General features: G+C 41.6%; 1 long non-coding RNA gene across 1 annotated transcript in view; it reads right to left on the bottom strand.

Moving 5' to 3' along the window:
- Nucleotides 1-1,202: 1,202 nt before the first annotated feature.
- Nucleotides 1,203-27,172, bottom strand: part of LOC310769991 — a 30,295-nt gene continuing 4,325 nt past the window's right edge. The window contains exons 2-3 of the long non-coding RNA XR_014551905.1: nucleotides 27,062-27,133; nucleotides 1,203-3,345 (exon numbers count right to left, since the gene is read on the bottom strand). This is a non-coding gene — a long non-coding RNA (uncharacterized lncRNA). The remainder of the gene's footprint in view (nucleotides 3,346-27,061; nucleotides 27,134-27,172) is intronic.

Below are 27,172 nucleotides of genomic sequence, written 5' to 3'. Positions count from 1 at the left end.
TCCCACAACTGTACCATAAATGAGATCCTTCTGCAAAATTTCAAAACTCTTTAGAGTGAGTTGAGCGGTGCTGTGTGCAGAATTGCAGGTGACCAACAGCCAAGAACTGGGAGATCCATTTATATAGCATCATCACCCTGGCATTCTTTTATGGCTGCGGTTGACCAGGACTGCCATGCTGTAAAGGTTTTATAGAGTGACATGTGCTATATGAACAGATCCCAAAGCACTTATGGTGTTGTGCTATAACTCTGGCCAGGTGCATCATTTAGAGAGTGGGGAATATGGCTCTTAAAAAGGGCTGCTTTTCCCCCAATTTAATATTGAATGTGTCCAAGACCAGGATTTTGAAGCCTGCTGTTCGTTTTTCTTTCAGTTCCTTTTCTAATTCTGGTTTATTTATTTTTACACTCCCTGTTGAACCCTAAAATGGCAGCACCTCCGTCTATTCTGAGCCAACTTGGTCTAGGATATTAAACTTCTGAAGATAACCAGAGTGTGTATTGTATAGAGTGTATATTGTACACTTGGCAGAAGATAAATGTTAAGCAAATGTTGGTTATTGAAATAGAATTTTTTATTGTATTTGCTTTCTTTTGCATATAGCTGATACTTATTTTGTTAGTTACTTTGAATGTTGTTGAAACAGAAAAAACAGGATGTGTTTTAAAACAAATGCATGTACATAAGGAACATAGGGAGTAGTTTGAGTCAGACCTTTGGCCATTTAGCTCAGTATTGTGTATTCTGAATGGCAGCAGCTATCCAAGGTTTCAGACAAGACTCTTTCTCATTTTTGCCATGAATTCAACATAAGACCTTATTTATTTATCTTTTTATAATATTTGTATCCCACCTTTCCTCCAAAGAGCTCACGGTGACATAAAGAATCATAGAATTGTAGAGTTGGACGGGATCCCCAAGGGTCATCTAGTCCAACCCCCTGCAATGCAGGAACCTCAACTAAAACATCCATGACAGATGGTCATCCAACCTCTGCTTAAACACCTCCATGGAAGGAGAGTCCACAACCTCCCGGGGGAGTCTGTTCCAGTCAAATAGCTCTTACCATCAGAAAGTTCTTCCTGATGTTTAATCGGAATCTTTCTTGTAGCTTGAAGCCATTGGTTTGGGTCCTACCCTCCATCACAGGACGAACAAGCTTGCTCCATCATCCATGTGACAGCCCTTTAGATAGTTGAATATGGCTATCCTATCTCCTCTCAGTCTCCTCTTTCCCAGGAGTTTGGTTTTTCACCTTCCCATTTTATTCTCACAACAACCCTGTGAAGTAGGTTACGTTGGAAGGCAGTGACAGGCCCAATTTCATCCAGTGAGTTTCAATGCCAGGTGGGGATTAGTACCCTGGTCTCCCAGACAGGTTCTAGGCAGACAATCTAATCATTACACCACACTGGGTTATGATAAGTATTGTCTCTTGCCCCCCAATTTTGTTTGTGTGTGTATCTGTGATTTTTCACAGCTAGTCTGTTTCTTTTAATACTGACTCTTTGCTAAGTTCTTTAACTTGCTCACAGCTGCTATTAGTCCTCAACCACATTGGTGGACAATGCCAATCCATTCCACTACCGCTCATATTCGAGTGTTAAAATTATTTCAATTCCTTTCTCCCAGGTTTTTATTGGTGCTCAATAATGTGTAAGTGGAAAAGTTTGTATGTCAAAAACCCCTCCCCAAACTTTGGATAAATATTCTTTTTGTGACTTACCTGTCCTCCAAGGAGCTTGTGCAGCATGGTCCTCCTGCTCCCCATTTTATCCTCACAACCACCCTGTGAGATAGGTTAAGTCCAAGGTGACCCAGTGAGCTTTAGGTGGCTGAGTGGGGATATGAACCTTGGTCTCCCAGATCCTAGTCCAGTGAGACTACACCACACTTGCTCTGGAGCACCTAGGCTTCATAATGAAACTACCCAGTGTCTACTAGGCTAGCCAATAGCTCCTCCTCTTCTGGAAGAACTATAAAGGCTTCCTTTTCAGGCTGGAACTTTGTCTGGGTAGCAATAGTAGGATTCACTACTGATCTTACCCCAGCTCTGACCATTGTCCACAGGTTCTTTCAGAACAGTTTTAATTGGTGTTATAAATGGCCATCACCTATGGTGAGCAACAATTAGTTCAGGTGATTAGATGACAAGTTTTCCCAAACTTTCTGAGAGAACACCTTCTCCCGTCTCAACCTACGCACCTGTTAAGATCAGCAGAAGATGCTCTCCTGGTGGTCACTGATTTTAATGAAGTGCAGAAGCCATGGAAGAGTCGTTTCAGTGGTGGCTCCCTGTCTGTGGAATGACCTCACTGAGGGGCATCTTAGATAAGTTTAGATACCAGTTAAGAACCCATCTCTTTCATCCATCATTTAGAAACTGACGGGTTAAGTAATTTTTGTAGTGTTGTTAATTATGTAAGTTATGAGAATGATTTTAATCTTTCTGTTCATATGCATTATGTTTTTATAATGCCTCCCTTTTGCTAACCACCTGGAGACCATATTTTGGTAAGGGCAGGATAGAGCTATTTTAGTGAATAAATTAATAAGCAACTGGAAGAAGATTGGATTTTTTGTTTTTTAGGTTTTTGATGTGCCCTATAAACGACTGGCTCAAACCTGTGCATGCAGAGAAGCTAGTAGCAAACTGCGCACAGGAAACCTCTGTGGGTTTATTTCTCCAAGGCTGACTTTAAAATCTAGTTAAATTTGCAAATATCTTTGACTTCCCTTTCTTCTGGTTTTCTTTTCTTTCTCTCTCCTCCTTTTTTCCCTCCCTGTGTGTATTTTTTTAAACACCCCAGCATCTTTTCTTTGGCATGTTTCCGATTTCCCAAGCTGCAGCTGCGCGGAGCTGAATGGTAAATCAAACACCCTAAAATCTGTTGTTTTAACACAATGTCTAAGATTTGCCGATTCTCTTCCCCTCTCTCATTTTTTGTGATAACCACGCTGCCTCTTCTTTGTGTGGCATCCAAATAACTAATTGGGGTAGCTAAAGCCTGACCTGTGTTTTTTGGTGAAAATTAGCGGGTAGGTTAGGGGGTGAAAAGCGGATAATTCCCAAGCAGTTTAGATAAGTAGATATTATAGGCTTGCCATGTTAATTGGTATTAAATATTTTTTTAATCACTGGTGGCTTTCATCATCAGGCTCTCTTGTGGCAGACAGCATTCTCTCTTCTCTTACGGCCCTGGCTCTTTGCATCTTTGCAGTGCTCTTTCAAAAGATGTTGCTGTAGCTTCTTTTTCATAAAGGCCAGGTCACATGGTCCTGTTGAGCTTGATGGCTGAATGGTGCAAGATACTCTGGTTTTGATCCGAGGCAGGCATGTGACTAACCAAACATAATTATTTATTGATTTATTACACTTCTGTTCCGGCCCTTCCTCCCTAAGGACCCCAGAGAGGCAAACACTAAAGTAGTAAAACAATGCAATTAAAAAAAAATGCAGTTAAAAGATTTAAACACAATTTTAAATCATTGGGCAGTATCCAACGTTAGTTCTACCCTGAGTAGACCCATTGAAATTAATGGACACAACTAACTTAGGCCCATTATTTTCTGTGGGTCTACTCTGAGTAGGCTTAGGTGGATGCAGCATCTTAAAACATGTTTAACAGTCTTGTATGCTCACAGATTATACAGAAGCACCTCGGGTTACGTTACCCTCGGGTAACATAAATTTCAGGTTGCAAAAGCAGCAAACCCGGAAGTGTTTCGCCACGTGTGCATGTGCAGAAGCGTTATACCGCCGTGCACATGCGTATAACAGTGATCCTCAGGTTGCAAAAACCTCAGGATCCGGCCGGACCTCCGGAACGGATCCCGTTCGCAACCGGAGGTACCACTGTAATTTCAAAGTTGCCAGCAACAGTATCTTTCCAAAGCCTAGGTGAAAAGGAATGTTTTTTAATTCCTCTTGAACATTAATAACAAGGGAGATAGACTCACCTTACTAGGGAAGCCAGGGAGGCCATTCCATAAATAGGGAGCCACCACTGAGAAGGCGCTGTCACAGTTCAGAACAGCACCCAGCAACATCATCACCTGCCAGTCATAGGGCCTGAGATGGTTGATATTAGGTACTTGGCTCTAGTGTTTGAAACTCCCATTGTTCTACACACATTTTGCAACAGGGAATTTCATTAGCGCGAGCAGTTTCTGAGCTCTGGGTGCAGTACTGCGCCTAAGATTTCAGATTAAAACTGCAGAGTGGAAGGAAAGGAGGACCTTTTTCTGCCTCCCCACTTCCAGCTACTCTCTGAAGACTGTAGAAGAGACCCTCTTATGAATATTAGGGGGGTGGGCAGGGGAAGGACTAGACCACGTGAAAAATGAACATAATATTTAAGCTGCAGTTATTCATTTTCAGCTTTGTATTGTTACATATAAAAAAAAACCCTTAGGCTTTCCATTGTTGTGCCCATAACCTAAGTTAGCTCCTAGCTTTCATATCTGTTTCTAACACTGCTTGGCTCCCAAACCTTTCAGGTCTTGTGTGCTAGTAGTGACACCTTAAATTGTGGGGTGTATCAAATGGACTGCAATATTTGAAGTTCTACGAATAACATTTGATTTGGGCTCAGGAAATGCTTTCAAAGGGGAGAGTGGAGTGCATGTTTCAGAGCCCACATGAAGGCTAGACTGGGCACAAAGGGAGACATGGATGAAATGATGGGGGGAAATTTGCCAAACTAATGACTATAGTGGTACCTCGGGTTACATACGCTTCAGGTTACAGATGCTTCAGGTTACAGACTCCACTTACCCAGTAATAGTACCTCGGGTTAAGAACTTTGCTTCAGGATGAGAACAGAAATTGTGCTCTGGTGGCGCGGGTTAAGTACTTAATTCGTTCTGGAGGTCCATACTTAACCTGAAACTGTTCTTAACCTGAAGCACCACTTTAGCTAATGGGGCCTCCTGCTGCTGCCGCGCCATCGGAGCACGATTTCTGTTCTTATCCTGAAGCAAAGTTCTTAACCCGAGGCACTATTTCTTTGTTAGCGGAGTGTGTAACCTGAAGTGTATGTAACGCGAAGCGTATGTAACCCGAGGTACCGGGGCAGCAGGAGGCCTCATTAGCTAAAGTGGTGCTTCAGGTAAAGAACAGTTTCAGGTTAAGTACGGACCTCCAGAACGAATTAAGTACTTAACCCGAGGTACCACTGTACAACAGACTAGTTTCTACACATACACATCCTTCATCCACACACACAAGAGCTATTATCAAAATTCAGGAACACATTCCAGCCACGGACCTCCGGAACGAATTAAGTTCTTAACTTCTTAACCGAAGGTACCACTGTATAGGTTAATTATTAAGACATAGACAAGTTGCAATACTTTTTTATATAATAAAGAAGGGACTATGCTGAATTGTGAAGGATGGAAGATGATAGGCAAACACTGATGGGGTGGTTTTTAAGTGAAGGGTGAATGCAAATAAATGAAAGCTGTAAATAAAATGGGGGGATTTCCCCTATGGCCAGAATTAAGCCAGATGATGTGATTGGGGGAAGTGACCCTGCCTAAGAAGACTGAGATGGATTGGGAAGGATGCAAAAGAATGAAGAGGAAGCCAGCAGGTAGAAAGGCTGAGTTAAGGATAAATAAGAGACGATACTAAATTAAAAATGCCACCAACAAACTCCACTTAAAGAGCTAGTTCAGGGAACTTGCCAAAGATGGGGAGGAAAGGCACCGAGATAAAAGATTTATAGAATCAGCATCCCTCCCCACAAACATTGTGAGTGGAGAGTGTTGGGTGGATTGGAAGATAAACCTCTCAATGAGCAAACTCCAGCTCTACTCCTTTCCCTCTCCCCATGCTGCTGTTTCCCTTATATGGCATTTTCCTGCACCCTATCATTTTGTCGACAGGCTGTCTGGCTTAGGTCATGCATTTTTAAAACTCTGGACATCTTTAAATATCTGGGGGGTATATTTGCTTCAGATTGCTTCAGGGGGCTCATCTCAAAGGAGCCCTATTTTGATCCAAATGTGCCAACCTCATCTTTGTATTCAGGTTTTGGAAGAAGTAGTTGTACAGAGTCTTCTTGGTGGCTTTTCCTCTTGACTTTGCACTCCGTTCCTAGAGAGACTAGCCTCGCACCCTCCTTGATGACTTTCCATCTACAGGTAAAAACTGTTTCTTTCAAGGCAGGTCTTTGGGAACTGGCTGCTTTTAAGGAAAGGACGTTTAATATTGATGTGTTGTTTTCACTATTTGCATTTTAATTCTTTTCATTTTTATAGTTTCATTACATTTTAACTATTGTCTTTTATTTTGAATGAGTATTATATGGCCCCCGTAATAGTGCCAGTTCTGCACTGTTTATTTGTCATTGTTCAGTGTGTGTGCATTCAAGTGAACTATTCTGGTTGGTTTACGTAGGACTGGGGAACCCTCCTTAGCTTGAGGGCTACATGCTTTTGCGGGGGGGGGGCGCTTCCAAGAGCCACATGCCGGTTGAAAAAGTGGAGCAGAGCAACAAGGCAGATTTTACCTTTGTACTACACATACACATCCTTCATCCAGACATGCAAGAGCTATTATCAAAGTTCAGGAACACATGCCAGCCAGCCAAAAACACTCAAGGAGATTACAACGCAGGGCAGTGAAGGTGTGGCCTGGGGAGAGGTCTGGCAACCAGGTAAGGAGCCCTAGAGGCCCACATTCAGTTCCCCATCTATATAGCAGCCTGTGAAGAGTCTTCAACAATGTATAAAGGGAAGAGGGTGTTCAGACACCAAACCTTGCATTGATGGTAGATGAATTACTCACACACCCATTCTGCAAAAATAAATAAATAAACCTGCATTTAATTTTCTGTCATTAATTTTTCTCTCCTTGTATTTTCTGCAAGACTGTCTCTGTTCTCATCTGGGAAACGCTGGAGAGTATGGAATGGCCATAAACATTTGCACATCAAAAGTTCTTTATGAATTGTTCACAATAAATGGGATATATCATGATAACTCCTTATTGTGTGAAGAGAATTTAATTATAAAATCACTAAAGCAAAAGAAATCACAGAGACAGAGGAAGGGAAGTATACAAGGAGATGTAATGGATTGTATAAACAGCCCATTTTAATAAGAGAACACTAGCAAAATTCCTGCCCCATGTAGCTAATAACCAGAGCATTGCATTACACTCACAAACAAAAGGCAGGAAATTCAAAGATAAGGTGGACAGCTAGTCCTTGACTCCAGCCATTGTCACAGAATGGCCCAAAGATTATGTGAGAGAGAGGAGGTGTCACTCATAACTTTGTTCTCTTCCTGCCTAACCTTGAGGAAGAGGCTAAGTAGGGCCATTGCTGAATTCAATTTGTGGTTGCCCACAAATTTTTCAACCCAAAGACCACATACTCATGGGCAACCTGACAGGTTCCACATGCCAGTGGAGGGCAGGGTCAGGGACAAAAGTGGGCAGAGTAATTGGTATGGTAAATTGCATTCCAGCCATGCAAAAGCCAGAGGTTTTTACACACAAGGACACACAATGTGATTTGACAGCCTTTCTCAAATATCTAAAAGGCTGTCTCATGAAAGATGGAGCAAGCTTGTTTTTGGCTGCCCCGGAAGGTAGGACCCAAAGCAATGGATATAAATTACAAGAAAGGGGATTCTGACTAAACATTCTGACAATAGGAGCTCTTTGACAGTGAAATGGTCTAAGCCTTTCTCAACCTGTGGGTCCCCAGATGTTGTTGAACTACAACTCCCATCACCCCTAGCTAGCAAGGCCAGAGCTCAGGGATGATGCGAGTTGTAGTCCAACAACATCTGGTGACCCACAGGCAGAGAACCGCTGTGTGGTGTGACCTGCTTGCCAGGAAGAAATTTTTTGAGGGCCAAGTAACAGATTTCTCCCCATGCTGTGGTTCTGAAAAAAACTGCTTCCCTAAAGATACCTCCTGCGGGAAGGAAGATGCTGTTGGTGCCAATATCAGCTTCCCTGCTACATCAAGTAGCACAGGGACATAGGGAGCTGCCTTCTACTGAGTCAGACCAATGGGCCATACTGTAAGCACCTACTTGCAGCAGCTGTATAGAGTTTCAGGCAGTGCTAGCTGGAGACATAGGGAATTGAACCTGGACTTTCTGCATGCAAAGTGTATGCTCTGCCACTGAACTGTGACTCTTCCTCTCTCTCTCTCTCTCTTTCTCTCTCTCTTTCTTTCTTTCTTACAGACTTTTTCCTGATAAGCATTAATGGCTCCTTTACAGCAATATGTGCTCAAGGGTCTTTTCGAAAAGTGGATATTTGACCTGACAGACCTTGGCTGACAGTCAGGCTCCCATGTATGCATTCTGAAGCTTTGTGCAAAACAGAACATCTCAGCGGAATAAAGGAATTTACAGACTATTGCTTCATCACGTAGCAGCCTATGTTCCTCATCCCCCCGCTTCTGTCTTTTCAACTTGAAACAAAACCTCTCTTTTAAAACCAGGTTAAATGCAAAGCTTCTAAGTAAGACATTTAAAAAGTAAAAATAATTAGGGATGTGCAAGGCTTCCTGGCAGAATTCCGTCACAAAATGTGCAAGAGGCTTTTTTCCCCCCTGAGCCATGGATTTTGGCAACAAAAACCCATCATGATTCTTGTTAGCTTTCTTTCACTACTCCACTTATTATATTTAATCCCATATTTGCTATATTTAGAGAACACATATAAGCAAGTTTACTCAGAAGTAATTCCCAATGAGATTGTTGGGCTTTAACCCCAGAAGACTGTCTTTAGGAGTACAGCCATAACCTCATACAACCTATGTGTAATTCACTCACAATAGCACTGCATCATGGGTATCATAGTCATAAGGAATAATATTTTTTTTTTACCATTACATAGAGAGAATCACCTTCAGTTTCACATTTCAGGATGCCCTAGGCAACATATTATTTGCTGGGCCCCTTCCTCTGTCAATAGGTGCTCTTCTCCATTTATACATCCTGGTAGGATTACCTGGCAACAGTGGTAGGCAACAGCACCAGTCTAAACATGGACATGTGGCTGGGGCTAGCCACTAATTTATTTTCTCACAAATGCTCAATGGCATTGTGGGGAATTTAAATGGCAGCCAGACCCACCTGCCAGTTGGTGCTTTTAGCACCAGGTTTTTAAAGAAGAACGTAGGAGAGGCCTCAGTAGTGGGGTTCTCTCATTGTTCCGATCTATCACTAAAGAGCAGGTTTTCCCTTGGAAAGGCATGGGGCAAGGAGAGAACCTTCTCAGACCTGTTCCTAGAAAGCATGGGTCAAGTGGAAAACCACTCAGACCTGTGCTTCCTAGGCACAGCACAAGCACTAGTGTGGACAAGCCCAGTGTGAAGAAGCACTTTCTTCATAACTAACTTAGTTAAAATATGGAATTTGCTTCCATGAGATTTAATGATGGTCACCAACTTAGACTGCTTTAAAGGGAGGGTTGATAAATTCATGTACAATAAGGCAACCAGTGCCTGCTCAGGTCCTGCTTGCAGGCTTTTTCTATGGGCATCTAGTTGACCACTGTGAGAAGAGGATGTTGGAACAGATGAGACTTTAGCCTGATCCAGCAGAGCTCTGCTTATGTTCTGTATTCCTTTGTTTCTAAAAAGACATCAGAGATCCAACAGGTATGCTGGGAGGGTGAAGAGATTAGGTACATTTTTGCACCCAAAACACACAGTTGGGTAAATGTATCACCCAACCCATCCAAATCACACAATATTATAAGCCCCATGTATGCCACCATGATCTTAAAGGAAGAGCAGCATAAAAGTACGACAGATATTATAGCAGCGGGGGGAAATGCACATTTGTACATGAACTTCAACACAAGAGTTTATTGAGCTATGAATATGCTGATTGGCCAACCAATCTATGTAGTCTGTCCAGGGTATGTTGCCACAGCCTCCTGTCCCACATTCCTGTTGTACTTTATATAGGTCATTGTACACATGGTCCTTCATGTGCGAAAATTATCACATCCCATAGGAATCAGTGCTAAGGACATGCTCCACACAACCATTTTTATGAGTCATTGACTTGTTCAGTAGATGCACTGGTTAGATAAGATGTGTTGAACCACCCACCAAATCTTAGACAAACAAATCAAGACATACTGTGTTGCAACACAGTATATCTTGTTTTGATTTGTTTGACTAAGATTTTTCCAGGGCATCTTGTCTTGCATAGAAACATGAAAAGAGCACTGCTGGGTCAACAAATGTCCATGTATCCCAATGTCCTATTCTCACAGTGGCTAGTGCGAAGCCCACATGCAGAACATGAGCACAATAGCCCTCTGCCACATTTGTTCCCCAGCAACTAGTATTCAGAGGCAAACTTGCCTCTGATAGCCATTGTGATTTGTAGGCACTGAAAGCCTTGCCCTCCATAAATTTGCCTCCATAATCCTCATTTTAAAGTTGTCCAGGTTGATGACTATCTCTACATCTTGTTGTAGCAAGTTCCACAGATGACCTATGTGCTTTGTGAAGAAGTATGTTCTTTTTCCAGTCCTGAATGACCTAAAATTCCAGCTTCATAACTCCTTGCTCGCGTAGGTTGTGGTTAGAGAAGAGCGTGTGTGGAAACTAGCCTACTGTACAGAAGTAAAATTTACATTTGTTGCTCCACCCACTTTTGTGTCTAGCCCCACCTACCAGTGGCATGTGACCCCCCCCCCCCCCCGCCAGAAGATTCCCCCCAAAAAGGAATGTGGCCCTCAGGGTGAAAAAGGTTTCCTACCCCAGGCAAAAGGAATAGCTGTCAGGTAGTTAAAACACCAGTAAGCAAGTCTCTTAACGGTGATAGGCCAGAAATGGTCAGATGTTTCTACCTGTGGCTTAGAAAGTCCTCCAAGCTTCCTTATTGGTCTGAGCAATTAACAGAACTGGCCCAAGCCATTTTACTTCCTGAAGCAAAGGACAAGATAGTGCCTCTTCCTGCCCCCATTCCATGTATGGAAGGTGTCTGGACTGGCAATTGAATCCTACTTTATCACCAGTTACAGAAAGGTAGCCGTGTTGGTCTGCCATAGTCAAAACAAAAAAAAATTTTTTTTCTTTCCAGTAGCACCTTAAAGACCAACTAAGTTAGTTCTTGGTATGAGCTTTCGTGTGCATGCACACTTCGTCAGATACACAGTGTTGGTTTATCACCAGTGTTGGATTAGCATCCTCCACTGTATGTGAGGGAAGCAGGCCAGTATAGGCTGTGTGGAACACACACCTCTGATTTCCAGCAGCATCCTGTTTCTGACTGGAATGTGTTTTTGAATGCTGATGGTGCCTCTTGCTTCGGTGGAAAGGTGGTGTGTAAGTCTGGAGTGTTTACATTTGTTGCTCTGCCCACTTTTGCCTCTGGCCCTGGACACCACTGGCATGTGGCCCCTGGAAAATCGCTGAGAATAGAATGTGGCCCTTGGGCTAAAAAGGGCCCCTGATGTAGGTCATACTAAGCCAGATGTACCAAGGGGCTGTTCCATTATAAGGAAGCTTTCTGTACTCTAAGGCAGGGGTCGGCAAGGTTTACCTCGCCTGGGCCAGTTCACTCCAGCGGAGATCCCTCGGTGGGCCTGAGCGCACCCGCCGAGGCGATTTCCGGCACCGCAGAAGCAAGTCCCCGCACCGTGCTGGTTTAGCGCAGCGCACGGGGACTCGCTGAGCAAGCAGCTCAGTTCGGGGGTGGCTCGTGGGCCGGTTAAATGATCCCCGTGGGTTGCTTGTGGCCCATGGGCCTTAGGTTGTCGACCCCTGCACTAAGGGGAACTGCTGCTGCCACCACTTCACGGTGATTGCCTCACTGCTGTGCCACCAACCCCGGCAATTAGCTGGCTCTGCTGTAGAGCTGGCTCCAGACTTCTTTTACCTCCTTTCACCTCTGACTCATTTCATCCTGCCCTCCGACGTGACAGGAGCCAGGTGCAACACCCTGGCGAACCTTTGAAAATCTCTTGAATGCCTCTCTTACTTGTAGGAAGGACACCTAGGGAATGGACTGTATCTGTCTCTTTTTCCTCTTCTCTCTCTCTCTTTCTCTCTCTCTCTCTCCCCCACCCGCAGTCTTTCTTGTTAGGTTGATGACAGAGTCCCTCTTTCCCATCACTCGCCCCCACCCTCTCTCCCTCCCTCCCTCTCTCCCTATCAGCTGCCTAATCTGCCTGCATATTCTGACACACACAGCTGCGAGAGATGAAAACTGTGCTGTTGATAGATGAAACTTTGGATAAGATTACATGGTTTTGAATATCTTGATGACATATTTGTCTGAAAAGTCTTTTAGAGGACAGCCTAATATAAATGCACGGAAATGTTTCTAATGACTAGCATTTGTCTACGGTCTCCATTTGAAAGATGAAACATTCACATATCATTTGCATTTGTATGTGAAGGCAAACTTTTCAATAAATGCTTCTTCCAAGTGAGAAGAGTTAACTATTTACTCAAAACATGCCCGGACGATTACATTCCGGGTGTAATTGGCCTCCACTAGAATTGGCAGTTGCCACACTCATGGCAGTATAGACCTGATTAAGGCTGGAAGTTGTTAAAAAATACTGGTGATGTGTTATTTGCTTATGTCCCCAAGATGTTTCCAGAATAATTTCTTGATTTGATTTGCTAGTGAATTATCTGTCTCGGTGGTGGAGTAGATACTAACATGGTATCCCATATTACATTCCAATAGTTATCTGATCACAGACAAGATTGAGGGCATCTCCAGAGCAATGTTCTCTTTTGCAGATATATTCTGCAACATGTCATTGACACAATCACTGTGCAATAGTGGTGTGTTTATAGTGAACCAGCCACATGTCATTCCCCTTCTTTAGTTGTTCTGTGATGCTTCCCCAGTGTGATTGCATTATTGCTGTCTGGAGGGGACACACAACAAGAGTGACACACACACACACCCTGAACATTTGTGGTCTAAGGAGGTGCAAGATTTCAGCAGGAAGTTACAGGACATGCACTGATGGAAAACAAAGAAGTACATGCACCCTGAAGCCTTTGCAGGTACAAGCAGTATTAAAAGCAGGATTGCAGCTAACCACTCTCATTCAGTCATGAGCACAAATAATCAAGAATGCACAATAAAAAGATGTATGGAGAGGGGGCAGTTGAAAACAACCTGTCAAATGAATTTATCTCTTTCTGCTAATGGAGCATGATATGAAATAGCATAGGACTGAGGACTAAGTAGACTCATTGCTCAGACATTAGCCTTCCACCCAACGGACATCAGCCACCATTGCTGTTGCCCCTATGTGATTACGGGATCCAAATGGCATCACATAGATGCCAGCAATTATGCCAGACTGCTCATGTGTGCAATTACCTAAAGTTATGTAGAATAAATGTGGGGAGGGGCTGTGGGGTGCATAAGTTTCTCTGATAGCAAAAGGAAAAAGCTTTATTTTTCAAACTCTCAGTGAAGTTACATTGGTAGCCTAATAATAGAGCCTTCGCTAAAACAAGCTGCCCATGTATCCTGGAATAACCTTTCCACCCATTAATTATTGCAATTAGGGAATGTGATATTTAGTTAGCTTTTCTTAACCTAAGAATGGCATGTTACATATTATTGGAAATGGCCAAAGCAGGTTATCTGCATGTCTCAATGGGTCAACCTTTACCTTTCCTATTACAGGTTATCCGTGTCATTCTTGGAAATCATTGACTTCCTGGACATTGACTGTGTCATGGAAAAATTGTGAGGGGGGTAGTCTTCCTTGCAGAAAAATGCTGAATAACATTTTTCAACTCTCCTGCTGGTGGGGAAAAGGAATCATTCATTTTTGCTCCTCTCTGCCAAATCTGATTGTGATGTTCATATTAGGTATGAACTTTTTTAAAAAAAGAAAATTCACCAGCATTTTAGTGTGAAATTCTCCTAATGCACACAATTTTGTATGCAATTTTATGTAACAAAGTGCATATTTGTATGTTATTTTCACTAATATACCCAATGATATGCTCTACCAAAATACATGCATTTTGTACATGTTACTTAGCTGGAGAACTGCACTGTGAAATTCAGAGAACTGCAAATTGTGAAGGATGACTATGTTTCAGTTCATGTAATGCTTCAGAAAGTGCCAATCCAGTATGATTGCCTTCACTGCAAACTGGATCAGATTTCTCCTTCATCCCTAAATCTAGCATTACACTGTTGTTCAAAAGGCAAGGCTAACTGTTAATGCTTGTTATTGCAGTGAGATATCTTGCGACAGTCCCTGTTATGGTGCTTTTTTTTTTAAGAAATATTTATTGAAGTTTTACAAAAACATAAATACAAGAACACATAATAAAAGAAAAAAGAAAAATAAAGATACAACATACAAAAGCAAAGAAAAAATAAGAAAAATTAAAAACAATTCCATTTTTCATAACTTAAAACTCATTTGCTTGTTTCTTTGACCTCCTCACACCTCCCCTTCTTGTATTCCCATTTAAATAATCAAATCAGCAAATCCTTACCCTCTTTCATTTATCTTAACTCTATATCTTAACATTTTATAACTCTATATTTTCATCCATTATCAATTCATTTTTGCATATTCTTATTAACTTTGTTGCTAGTACCACTTATTTCCAATCCAACATCATTTTAACATTCACTAATTTTACAATGTTTCTGCAGATAATCTTTAAATTTCTTCCAATCTTCTTCCACCAACTCTTCTCCCAGGTCTCGGATTCTGCCAGTCATTTCCGCCAATTCCATAAAGTCCATCACTTTCATCTGCCACTCTTCCAGGGTGGGTAGATCTTGTGTCTTCCAATACTTTGCAATAAGTATTCTTGCTGCTGTTGTTGCATACATAAAGAACGTTCTATCCTTCTTTGGCACCAATTGGCCGACTATGCCCAGGAGAAAGGCCTCTGGCTTCTTCAGAAAGGTATATTTAAATACCTTTTTCATTCATTATAGATCATCTCCCAGAAAGCCTTAATCTTTGGGCACGTCCACCAAAGGTGAAAGAATGTACCTTCATTCTCTTTACATTTCCAACATTTATTATCGGGCAGATGATATATTTTTGCAAGCTTGACTGGTGTCATGTACCACCTATATATCATTTTCATAATATTCTCTCTCAAGGCATTACATGCCGTAAATTTCATACCGATGGTCCACAACTGTTCCCAGTCAGCAAACATAATGTTATGACCAATGTCTTGTGCCCATTTAATCATAGCAGATTTAACCGTTTCATCCTGCGTATTCCATTTTAACAGCAAGTTATACATTCTTGAAAGTATCTTTGTTTTGGGATCTAACAGTTCTGTTTCCAATTTTGATTTTTCCACCTGGAAGCCAATTTTTTTATCCAAGTTATAGGCCTCTCTTATTTGATAATAATGCAGCCAATCTCGCACTTTATCTTTTAATTTCTCAAAACTCTGCAATTTCAATTTGTCTCCATCTTGTTCCAATATTTCCCAATATTTCGGCCATTTGGCCTCCATATTGAGCTTTTTCTGAGCCTTCGCTTCCATTGGTGACAACCACCTTGGGGTTTTATTTTCCAATAAGTCTTTGTATCTTATCCAGACATTAAACAATGCTTTCCTGACAATATGGTTTTTAAATGCTTTATGTGCTTTAACCTTGTCGTACCACAAATATGCATGCCACCCAAAAACATTGTTGAAACTTTCTAGGTCCAAAATGTCTGTGTTCTCAAGAAGGAGCCAGTCTTTCAACCAGCAGAATGCTGCTGATTCATAGTAAAGTTTAAAGTCTGGCAGGGCAAATCCACCTCTTTCCTTTGCGTCAGTTAGTATTTTAAATTTTATTCTGGGCTTCTTGCCCTGCCAGACAAATCTAGAAATATCTTTCTGCCACTTCTTGAAACGGTCCATCTTGTCCAGAATTTGCAATGACTGAAACAGAAACAACATTTTTGGCAATACATTCATCTTTATAGCTGCAATTCGACCCAACAAGGAAAGCTTCAAATTTGACCATATTTCCAAATCTTTTTTCACTTCTGTCCAACATTTCTCATAATTATCTTTAAATAAATTTAAATTCTTAGCAGTCATATTAACCCCCAAGTATTTTACTTTCTTAACTAATGTTAAACCTGTCTCCTTCTGAAACCTCTCTTTCTCAATTGGTGTAAAATTTTTCTCTAAAACTTTGGTTTTTAGCTTATTCAACTTAAATCCTGCCACATGACCAAATTCTTGAATCAATTCTAATACTCTTTTCGTACTAGATTCTGGCTCCTGTAACGTCAAAACTAGGTCATCTGCAAAAGCTTTCAATTTATATTGTTTGGCTCCGACCTGAATACCTTTAATCAGACGGTCCCTTCTAATCATATTTAGGAGAACCTCCAGGACCGAAATAAAAAGCAATGGGGAAATTGGGCAGCCTTGTCGTGTCCCTTTCTCTATCTTAAATTCCTCTGTCATCACATTATTGACTATTAACTTAGCCTTTTGTTCTGAGTAAATTGCACTTATACCATTTTCAAACCCTTGACCCACCCCCATTCCCTGAAGATTTTTCTTCATCATTGAGCAGGGATATGGGGCGGTAGTTCCTAAGTTGTGTCTTTTCAGACTCAGTTTTCGGTATAAGTGTAATGTAAGCTTCCTTCCACGACTCTGGCGCCTTTTTCCCCTCCAAAATTTCATTACAAACCTCCTTTAGTGGCTGAATTAACCAATCTTTCAAAGATCTATAGTATATTGAGGTTAAGCCATCCGGCCCTGGAGATTTACCCAACTGCATATTCTGAATGGCACCTTCTACCTCCTGTTCTGTAATTTTGTGGTTCAGCATTATCTTGTTTTCTTGAGAGATTTTTTGTAATCCGTTTGTTTTTAAAAACTGGTCTATGTCAGTCTCTTTCTGTGGCCCTTGTGTATATAGTTGTTTAAAATATCTCTGGAAGCACTTTCTAATCCCCAATGGATTCTGTATGTTCTTTCCTTCCACATCCAAATTTGTGATAGTGTTTAATTTTTGTCTTTTTTCATCTGCCAGGCTAACAATTTCCCGCATTTGTTAGCCGATTCAAATGTCTTTTGTCTCATCTGTTTAATTTTCCATTCTACTTCCTGGTTTATCATTTTCATATATTGATGTAACTTTATTTCTCTCAGAATCTCTTGCGACTTTGGTTTCGTTCTTAATTTCTTCTCTCCTTCTTTTACTTTTTCCAAGATTTTATCTTTTTTCTCGTTTAGGATTCTCTTCTTTATTGCATTCTGTTGGATCAGAAACCCTCTCATGACCGCTTTACTTGCATCCCAGATTACTCTTTTTTCAACCGTGGTATTCAAATTTATCTCAAAATAGTCTCTCAAGATTTTTTGGGCCTTCATGGTAACCTCTTCATCTCTAAACAAGGTGTCATTCATCCTCCATCTGAAGGAACCAATTGGTGTTAGTTTCATCTCCATCTTCACAGCATTATGGTCGGAGCAAGTTTTTGGGCAAATTTCCACTTTTTGAATCTTAGGTGCCAGTCCTCTAGTTATCCATATTTGGTCAATTCTTGTCCATGTCATTTTGGCTTCAGAGAAGAATGTTCCCTCTCTTCCAAGGGGGTTCTTAGTTCTCCAGATGTCAATCAAGTCCATATTGTCAGACCTTTAACAAGACCTTTAACAAGTATCTCCTTTGCAGAGTTCGCCTTTAAAAAATTACATTGTCTATAAGTAGTGCAACTCTCAATACAACAATTCAAATGAACTTGGCAGTCCGTTCCCAGGAGTTAGATGATGGTCTCTTTTTTTTCCCCCTTTGTAAGTAAGAAAGTCACTTTTCCCTCTCCCCCCCACCCTCCTGCAGCCTGGGGGGGGGGGGGAGTTCTTTACTTTGATGTTCGGATTTAGAACTTTTAAAACACCGCTCTCCAGGTCTTAGCTTAAAAAAGTCTTTGCTTTGATCTGCGTACAGAAACGGAAGGCGGACTTCCTGTTTACACCTTCCCGCTTCAGTGCCAAATTAATCCCTTTTTTCTCCTTTTAGTCCCAATTTCTTAAGCTTCACCTACTCACGGGTAGTTGTTTAGCAGCCGAATTGTCACAGGAAAAAGGTCAGCGCTCTCCGGCAACAGCTGTGCGGCTTCACCCCATGGAAAGAGCGATCGACTCTCAGCACCGCGCCAACTCCCGTTGCGCTCTGGAACCCCTTGCGGGGTCCCTTCGCTAATCTGGGGGGCGCTAAAGGTGCCCGCCGAGTCCCACGGTCACAGGCTCCTGTTATGGTGCTTTTAATGCCCAGCATATGATAGCAGGTTGGCTCAGGAATCTCAACCCTTGTTCTATAGACACCAGCTGAAACATTTAAACTTAACAGGGTCACAACATGGTGCAGACAACAAGAAATTTTGCAAAGAGAAAACTTTGTTTTCATCCCACCCCTCTGCCAATTTTGGCAGCATCCATAAATTTATTTGATGCACTTTATATGTTTAATTAAAACATTATATTAGCACATTTACAGTAAGTGATAAAAACACGCTGGTGGTGGTGGTGGAATGGGCAGAGAGCCTTTGAAGCAATCGGCAGATCTGAAATTGCTAGATGTGCACAAGTAAATCAGATACAGAATCCATAAATTGGAACGAATCTCTTCAAATTTTCTGCCATTTCATATATATTAAAATGACTTCTTTTAAGTGTTCATCAGTGTGGACTTGGCATGTGCAGTGTATTTCATTAGGGTGTGCACCCAGGGAATTTGATTGATTGGTTGGTTGATTTAATGTCAGTGAAGGAAGGGGGGGATGACAAGACAAACAAATACAGACTAGGAAAAGCTAAAGAGGAAACAACCAACCAACCACAAGGGTGGTCAAGAAGCCAAAATAATAGATATATCCTGCAGAAAAATATACCTCTGCCAAGATGACCAGAGGCAGGGCAGACCTGCACTGTTGATCCTTAAAAGTGCTATGAATCATAAACGCAATGCAGCCATTGGACTAAGTACAGGATCTTCTTTGAATGTGACAAATAGTGTCACATTCTCAGGAGGCTTCTGGTGGCCCACCTTTATGTGTCACTCACATATGTTTCCTCACAGAACAAGCCAACCTTGTGAATTTGATCATGAAAATGATTCTGGAGCTCTTCCACCGGGAGGAAGCAGTACTTCTAAATCCACCACCTGCCATCAAACAGCCTTGAAGATGATACTCTCCTGATCATTCCATTGTTTCAAAAACAGGTGATAAAGGAGATAATGAGCTTGTGAATCATTGCTGTTTGAGCAGAAAAACACACATACTCACTGGCCATTGAAACACTTGTACTCCTGACCCCAAGATCAAATCCAGGACAACTGCTGGATGTAAAGTTCACTTTGTCTGGGCTGGCAGAAGGAAAACAAGCAAGGCTGTTTATTTCCTTCATTAATGGGGAGACTGGAGATCAAGTGTCCTGCCAGTACCAAAACCTGGCAGCTTCTTTGCAGGAATCCGGTGTCAAGCCAAATCACTTCTTGTGGTGCGAAATTCTGCCCTTTTTTAAACATTTTAAAAAAAGAACAGGTCATGAGAAAACATGAAAGTGACAGATTCTCACATAACTGACCATCTTTCTCTAGCTTGGCTTTGCATTTTATTTCAATTTGCTTAGCAACGTAAGAGCCTGGATGCTGGATCAGGCCCATCTAGTCCACACAGTGGCCAACTGGATGCCTCTGGGAAGCAGAACCTGAGTGCAACAGTAACATACTCTGTGCTTGAAATTCCAGAAACTTGTATTCAGAGCCATACTGGCTCTGACACTAGAGGTAGAACAAAAAGCTTGTTTGCTTATTCGCTTGTTTGTTTATTTTGTTGCCAGATTAAAAAACACACCCACCCAAGATTTTAAAGAGAGCCAGCATGGTAGGTCTGCGAGGGGCTGGGCGGAAATTTAGCTGGCATAAAGCCTTTCTCAGTGGGTTTTGGTGAGGCTAAGAAAAGGAGTGTCAAAAGACCTGTGTCAGGCATAGGCAAACTCGGCCCTCCAGATGTTTTGAGACTACAATTCCCATCATCCCTGACCACTGGTCCTGCTAGCTAGGGATGATGGGAGTTGTAGTCCCAAAACATCTGGAGGGCCGAGTTTGCCTGTGCCTGACCTGTGTACACTCCTGTGAGCTTTTAGGAAGAAAGGCAGAACATAAATGAAATATATAATTATCATTTAAAAAATAAACCCTGGTCCTTGAAAATAAAACACTTCAATTTTATGCAACTATGCAGATTTGAATTACTAAGCATGTGCAGTATGCCACCAAACCTCCTAAAATGTTCAAGACTATTTTTGTTATGCAGCCTACCACCTCTCAAACTGATGCCCCACCCTTCCCCTCAATGTTCCCCAAATACTCAGGATGCTCATAGGTGAGGTCACCACTCCTTTGACCCACAGCAACATTGTGAGGTAGGATGAGCAAGTGGCCCATTGTGATCCAGAGAGTTTCATAGCCCACCAGGAGTTTGAACCTGGGTTCCCCTAGTCCAACTCCAACTCCCTAGCTACTGCTTTATACTCATTCTCCATAGCTTGTACTTGTGTGAGCCATGATTTATGCATTTATGACAGAGAAATTCTGATGGGCTGTATCCATGTACACAGAGTAGACCCACTAAAATTTACAGACCTGACTAACTTACATCTATTCATTTCAGTGGGTCTATTCTAAGTAGAACTTAGTTGAATACAACCCACCGACTTTAATGGAATGGTGGGGAGAGTTGAGGGCTGGAGAATAAATTATTAGTGTCCTCACTAAATCCTTGCAGCTGCAAAGTTCTGGCTCTGTGCGAAAGTTAATGGCTACCCAATGTACTAGATAATGCAAAGCACAAACAAAAAGCAGAGTGGAAATGATGCCAATGTATGCTGGAAACTGATTATGTAGAAGTTATCTATCTAATTCTCATTAGTGATTCTGTGTTAAACATTCTGGAGTGTCCGGATGTGAATGGGGCAGTGGGGGGCGGGGGACAATTGCTCTGCTCTGTCCAAATATTGACTAGGATTAGAAGTGATGTGATTCTGTCTCATCTCCAAATGTCTCCAGCACTTCAAATCTAAGCCTTTTATTAACATTCACCATTGGCTAAGGGACTTCTTTAGTTTATCAGGTTTGGGGTTAGTTAGACACACGCCTCACATTCCAAGACCTCAATATGTTGACTGCTACAGAAAGTTGACTACCACCCATGATTCATCTAAGTTTTACTTTGGGTCGACTCATTGAAATGAATGAACATGACTAAGTTAGGCCTATTCATTTCAACTGGTCTATCCTCAGTAAAACTTGGTTGGATACCACCCTTTTGTCTTGTACACTGGTGGCTAAAACCCTATGTCATTGCCAACCACTCTCCCTTTACACCTGGCCACCCCTCCCCTCACATCTCACCCCAAACACTCTTCCCATCAGATCCCCCAACCCACTCCTTCAATTTTGTCTAAGGTATGTATTTTTCCAAGCAAGCAATTTCTTCTAGTATGGTTCATTTGTATATAAATTATTTTCACTAATGTATACATTTTTATTCAAAATTTTCCATAATCTACTCATTATTTGGCTGGAGAATTGCATTACAAAATCCAGAAAAGTGTGGATTTCAACATATAGCTGTGTTTTGACTCGTACATAGTTTTGAGAACTGCAAATTAGGTAGAATCTGAACTGAACTGGATGCCTCCCCCATGCCTACTTCTGTAGACATGGTAAGAACTGTGCTGTAAATAGATCTGCCTAGCCAAATCTGTGAGAAACAGAATAGTGGTATAGAAAGATCTCTAGACTGATCTATCAGGACTCTTCTTGCGGATAGCACAAGCCTGTATTTACGACTGGATAATCAAGATATGGGGTTGTATCCAATGTAGCATTCAGTTAAAGTCACTTAGTGATATACTTGTTCTGCTGGTGAAATCCTTTGCACCAGCAGAATGTTGTTCTGCAAGAGAATGCATGAGCAGATTGCTGGTAACTTTTGGGCACAATCTGTTGTGCAAGGAGTTCTTGCTAGTACAACTGTTGTGTTGGATTCCTCTGTTGTGCAAAACAATTAAAACTCACCCATCTGCTAGTGTAAGAATCCTTGCACTAGCAGACAGAGAATGTTGCATACAGCCCTCAAATTTTTAATGCCCCGTTTTATTTACACACACACCCAAAAAGCACATCAACACCACTGTGCACTGTACCTTCCAGATGCCAGTTATTAAACTCAAGGTCTCAAATTCTTTGGGCAGGCTTGCCCCCGTCCCTACCAAACCAACCCCTGTGTTAATCTGACCATTGCAAAACTGCCCCCTTGAAATAAATGTATCCAGAGGCCTTGCTTTAATGCTCTTAATCTTTCTCACACATTCTTTCTACGTTAGACATCCTTGGGCATAACGAAAACCTATGTGCCATTTCAGCAGCAGAGCACTGTGGTTTTCGACCTGTTCACTCTCTGACATCAGATCTATCTCATTGGGTGAAAGTGAAAAGCTTGTGATTAAAAAAAAGACTAATACATGAGTAATGCCGGGTCCCATTGTGCTTACGGCCCTCTGGACATCATTGGTTTTGATGGCAAAGCTCTTGGACAGCAAGTGCCTACTCTGTAGGGCAGGGCAGTGTTCATGAGTGGGATGGTTGAAAGAGCTGAGATTGGGGAGTGTAATGATTGCTTGCTTCCTGAGTTGCAGCTGCATCCCCCCTCCCTGCATCCCCCTGCTAAATATTTTCTGTTCATCTGCAAACTTTGAGGTTCCCCTAAGCCTATGGATACCTTTCTCTTAGGAACACAGAAAACTGCCTTAGACCAAGTCAGACTATGGGTCTATCTGAGCAGTAGTTCTTCTAGGTTTCAGTCAAGGTTCACTCTCAGCCCTTCCTGGAGATGCTGGGGATTGAGCTTGGGACCTTTGCATGCAAGGCAGATACTCTACCACTGAGCTACAGCCCTTCTCCTTCCCCACCATCTTATGCATGGGTGCCCCCATTTTGCCTATATGAGGGCTGAACATCAGAAACAGAGGAAATGAAAGAGTAGTACCCAGATCCCAACTGATCAGAACGCATTTTCCGGGGTTGTTAAGATACGACATATGGTTTATGGCCTATGTCCTACCTATTGCATTCAAGTTGCCCCCCCCCCCCCGAAGGAATTACATGATATGCATTGGATCGGTGATTGATGGTTTGCAATTTAACCTACAGTAAACAGCAGTTAATTTAACATAAAATCACATGAAAGTCATGTTCAAGCTGTAAAGAACAAAAACTTCAGTATGAGTTGTTGACTTTTGGCTTTAAAGCTTTATTTCAATTTATTTAATGAGGTTCTCTCTCCTCCCCCCCCCCCCAGTACTTGCATTTTAAAAACAGCATACATATACAATTTTACATAAGAATTAACAATTTGTGTCTTAGTAAATGCTGTTAAAATTTGCCTGCCATCTTCCATCACATCTGATTTGCTGATTAGCAGATAGGTAGCTTTCTTCTTATAAAATGTGAAATCTCATTAAAATTCTAATTTTTTCCATAACTCAAAAATATTTCATATGTATTAGCTACAACACGAGTCAGAATTTCTGATTTGGGTTCAAAACAGGCACCAAACAATATTAGATTTGTTTAGCAATGAAGTTTTAGAAAAGCATATTTTGTGGGGGGTAAGTACATGGAATGGATAATCAAACTGTATAAATGCTGTAGCAAAAGGGAACACAAAAACACATATATACAAACTACATTGAGATTTAGACATTCCCTTTTTTAAAAAAAGGAGGAGTTTATGATAAGGAGGGGTTGGAATCCGTGTCTAAAATATGTAATAGATTGGGGTGGGGGCATTAGAGAAAAGAACAGGAAGAGAAAAGGAGGAAGCTACCACATTTAACAACAAGCAGAGTCCAATTTGATGCTCTGGGTAGGTTTAAAAAGATTTCATGAGCCTGGAAAAATAAAGAGAAAGTACACACATTCCAACTGGTCAGAAAGCTGTAGCCAGAGAAATGGATTATAGTAGTCTCAAGAAAAGTCAGGGAACAGCAAATTGGGGGGGGGGGGAGATAGCACACTTACCTCTCTATTCTCCCAGATATACTAGCTGGGTGCTTTTATACAGTGGGGTGTTGTTTTTGTTTGTGCTTAAACTGACATCTGGGTCATTTCCCACTGAAGTATATATTGTGCAATCATCCTGATTTGTTTTCACAAAATTTGCATGGAGGTTACATGGTGTCACCATCAAATCGTTGTTACTCTGTCCTTTCCCTGCAGTTTTCAGTCACTTTTCTTATCACAAAAGGTTGTTTTTTAAGGCGCATTTGTTGTGCAAGAGTGCTACTTAGCCATTGCTATTTATTGCAAGGTACCCACATTCTTTGTGGGGGGTTATGAAGGTGCACTCAGATTGCACAGCGGGCATATACTGGCATCTCCTCTACCTGCTGCTGGACTACAACTCCCATTTGTCCTAGCCAGCACTGCCAATGGCCAGGGATGATGGGAGTTGTAGGCCACAGGTTCCTCTCCTCTGCACAACTGGATATCGAACTGCATAAACAAAAGCTGCATGCACACTTCCCACAATACCCACAAGCAGAGGTAAACTGCTATGCATGCATAGACCCAGTCAGTTATTTGGTAACAGTCTGTTCATAGTGTGGGAGGCAAGAGCAAAGGCTGGATTCATTTGCACCCTTGAACTCCCCCACCTTGGAGAGATCACTGGTTTCAGCACTATTATCACTGGTAGCAGCTGGATGTGCTACATGCATGTACAACTCGATTGTACATCTCTAGCTAGCCTCTGCCAAAGAACATTGGATTGAATCCTAAGTTTCTCTTCTGCTCCCCTAAGGGAAGGGGAAATTAATGTCAATTCCCATCCATCTATAACTCCATGCACCATTTCCTAGTATTCCCAAGGCTCACTCTACCCCCAGGAGCAGATATGCAGGTGGTGCAAGGAGATGCAGCAGGAAAGCAAAGGTGGGGAAGTCGTGTTCCATGGATGTGAATTCTGTTCCACTGTATCCCACATTATATCTATAAAATATATATTGTCACTAGCGATAGGGGGAAATTTGATTCAGTTCACATTTTCAGGCTAACATAACTAATGTTCTCTTTTTGAAACAACACACAAACTGAAACACATTCACACTTCTCTGAATTTTTCAGTACATCTCTCCAGCCAAGTACAGTGGTACCTTGGGTTAAGTACTTAATTCGTTCCGGAGGTCCGTTCTTAACCTGAAACTGTTCTTAACATGAAGCACCACTTTAGCTGATGGGGTGTCCTCCTGCTGCCACGCCACCAGAGCACAATTTCTGTTTTCATCCTGAAGCAAAGTTCTTAACCTGAGGTACTATTTCTGGGTTAGCGGAGTCTGTAACCTGAAGCGTATGTAACCCGCGGTACCACTGTAATGTGTACAAAAATGCATACATGAAGGCAGAGCGTACAAAGAGGGGAAGCTGATTTACAAATACGTGCTTAGTATGCACAATTGCATGCAAATATGTGCATATTAGGAGACATTTGCACTAAAATGTTGCTGAATTTTCATGAGGACTTGCTTTAAAAAATAATAATCCACAAACTGATGTGGAAATGTAGAGAACTGAAGAGTGGAAAAAATAAAATAAAATCTGAGAGAAACTAAAATGGACAGATTTGCCCATTCCCTACTCATCACAGATGAGTACATGCCCCAAGGAACTACAATCAACAAGAAGTTTCCTATTGTGTATGCCCATATTGAGTTACTGTGTCATTTTATATGCATACCTAATATAGTAATAAATAAATAAAAATCTCTAGATTGTTAGCAACTTGCAGGAGAGTTTCAAGCACATATCAGAAATTTAGATTAAACTGAAGTGGGTTAAATTGCCACCCTGGTGCAACGGATCCCCTTAAAAAAAAAACCCAAAAATTATTGCAGTTAGGAAAGTGATGGGGAAATGCACTGAAAAGTGTAGAATGAATAATTAACAGGAAGACGTATAGCTGCCACACAAGCAAATCAGGATGAATGCATGATAAATACTCATTGCCATATAATCTCACTGAAAACAAATCGGGACGAATACTCTATAAAGACCAGACATTGTTTAAGCTTTGTGCAAACAAATCAAGATGGATGCTTGATAAACAGGTCATCTTGTGTACAACAAATAGCCCTTGTTTTTGATGGCACAGGCCCATTCACATCCAGCCAGCACATGAGTGCCCTGATGAACATTGTAACATAGCTTGCTTTTACGCATGGATTTCCTTTGCTAGATGTGGATGATAATGTAGGAAGTCTTTAAATCTTCTTTAGCTAAGTCCCATCTCTCCCCACCTCCCCCGGTACTGCATGTGGAAATGAGCAGATGCAGGCTGACCATCCACAGAACATTATGTACATCGACTTCCAGCATACTGCTGCAAGTCCCACTCAAAGCAGAATGCAAAAGGGTTGGTGTGCATGTGCATCAGTGGCATCAGTGGGTACAATTTGAGCAGCAGCTGTTTTTGCCATGCTGTAGTCAGTTGTGAGAATCAGCCTTAAGAAAAAAGGGGAAAGGATTCCACTCAACACCCAAATCATATGGTTTCCCTGAGTTTCTCACAGTTGTTTAAATGGATACGCTGTGATGCAGCACATAATTATGCATGCTCGATTCTTATTGGTTTCGATGGGGCTTAAGCATGCATAACTGCACACTGGATTGAAGCCACAGTGATTAAGTAAAGGGGGTGGAAATAGGAATTGGAATATGATTTCTACTCAATTTGTTATTGCAGCTGCATTTGGATCTAATCTGCTAGTCTCAGACCAAACTTCCAATTTATCCCAACAAGAAGCAGAATTATCAACAAAATACAGCGTCAGATTTGACCTCCAGACAATGCAATCCATACAAGAAATTAGAAAAGGGAAATCACAAATATATGTGTGTATATAACTGCTGCCTTTTGTTGTCTCATGATTCATGCCTCTGAAACAGACATGGGCATTCCTCTTTATTAAAGATAAACAGAAGGGTTGACAGGGCAAATTAATTTCATACATACAAATTAACTCAGCTTAGTCTTTCCTCTTCCCCACACTGAGACACCACCGCCTGGATCATTCTGTATTCCTTCCTGCCACCAGAAAACAAGAATTTATTGGACATATGTTTG

Source organism: Podarcis filfolensis (assembly GCF_964270895.1).
Source record: "Podarcis filfolensis genome assembly, chromosome: 8".
NCBI lineage: Eukaryota > Metazoa > Chordata > Lepidosauria > Squamata > Lacertidae > Podarcis > Podarcis filfolensis.
Note: the sequence above shows the minus strand (reverse complement) of the source record. Positions and strands in the feature narration are given on the sequence as shown.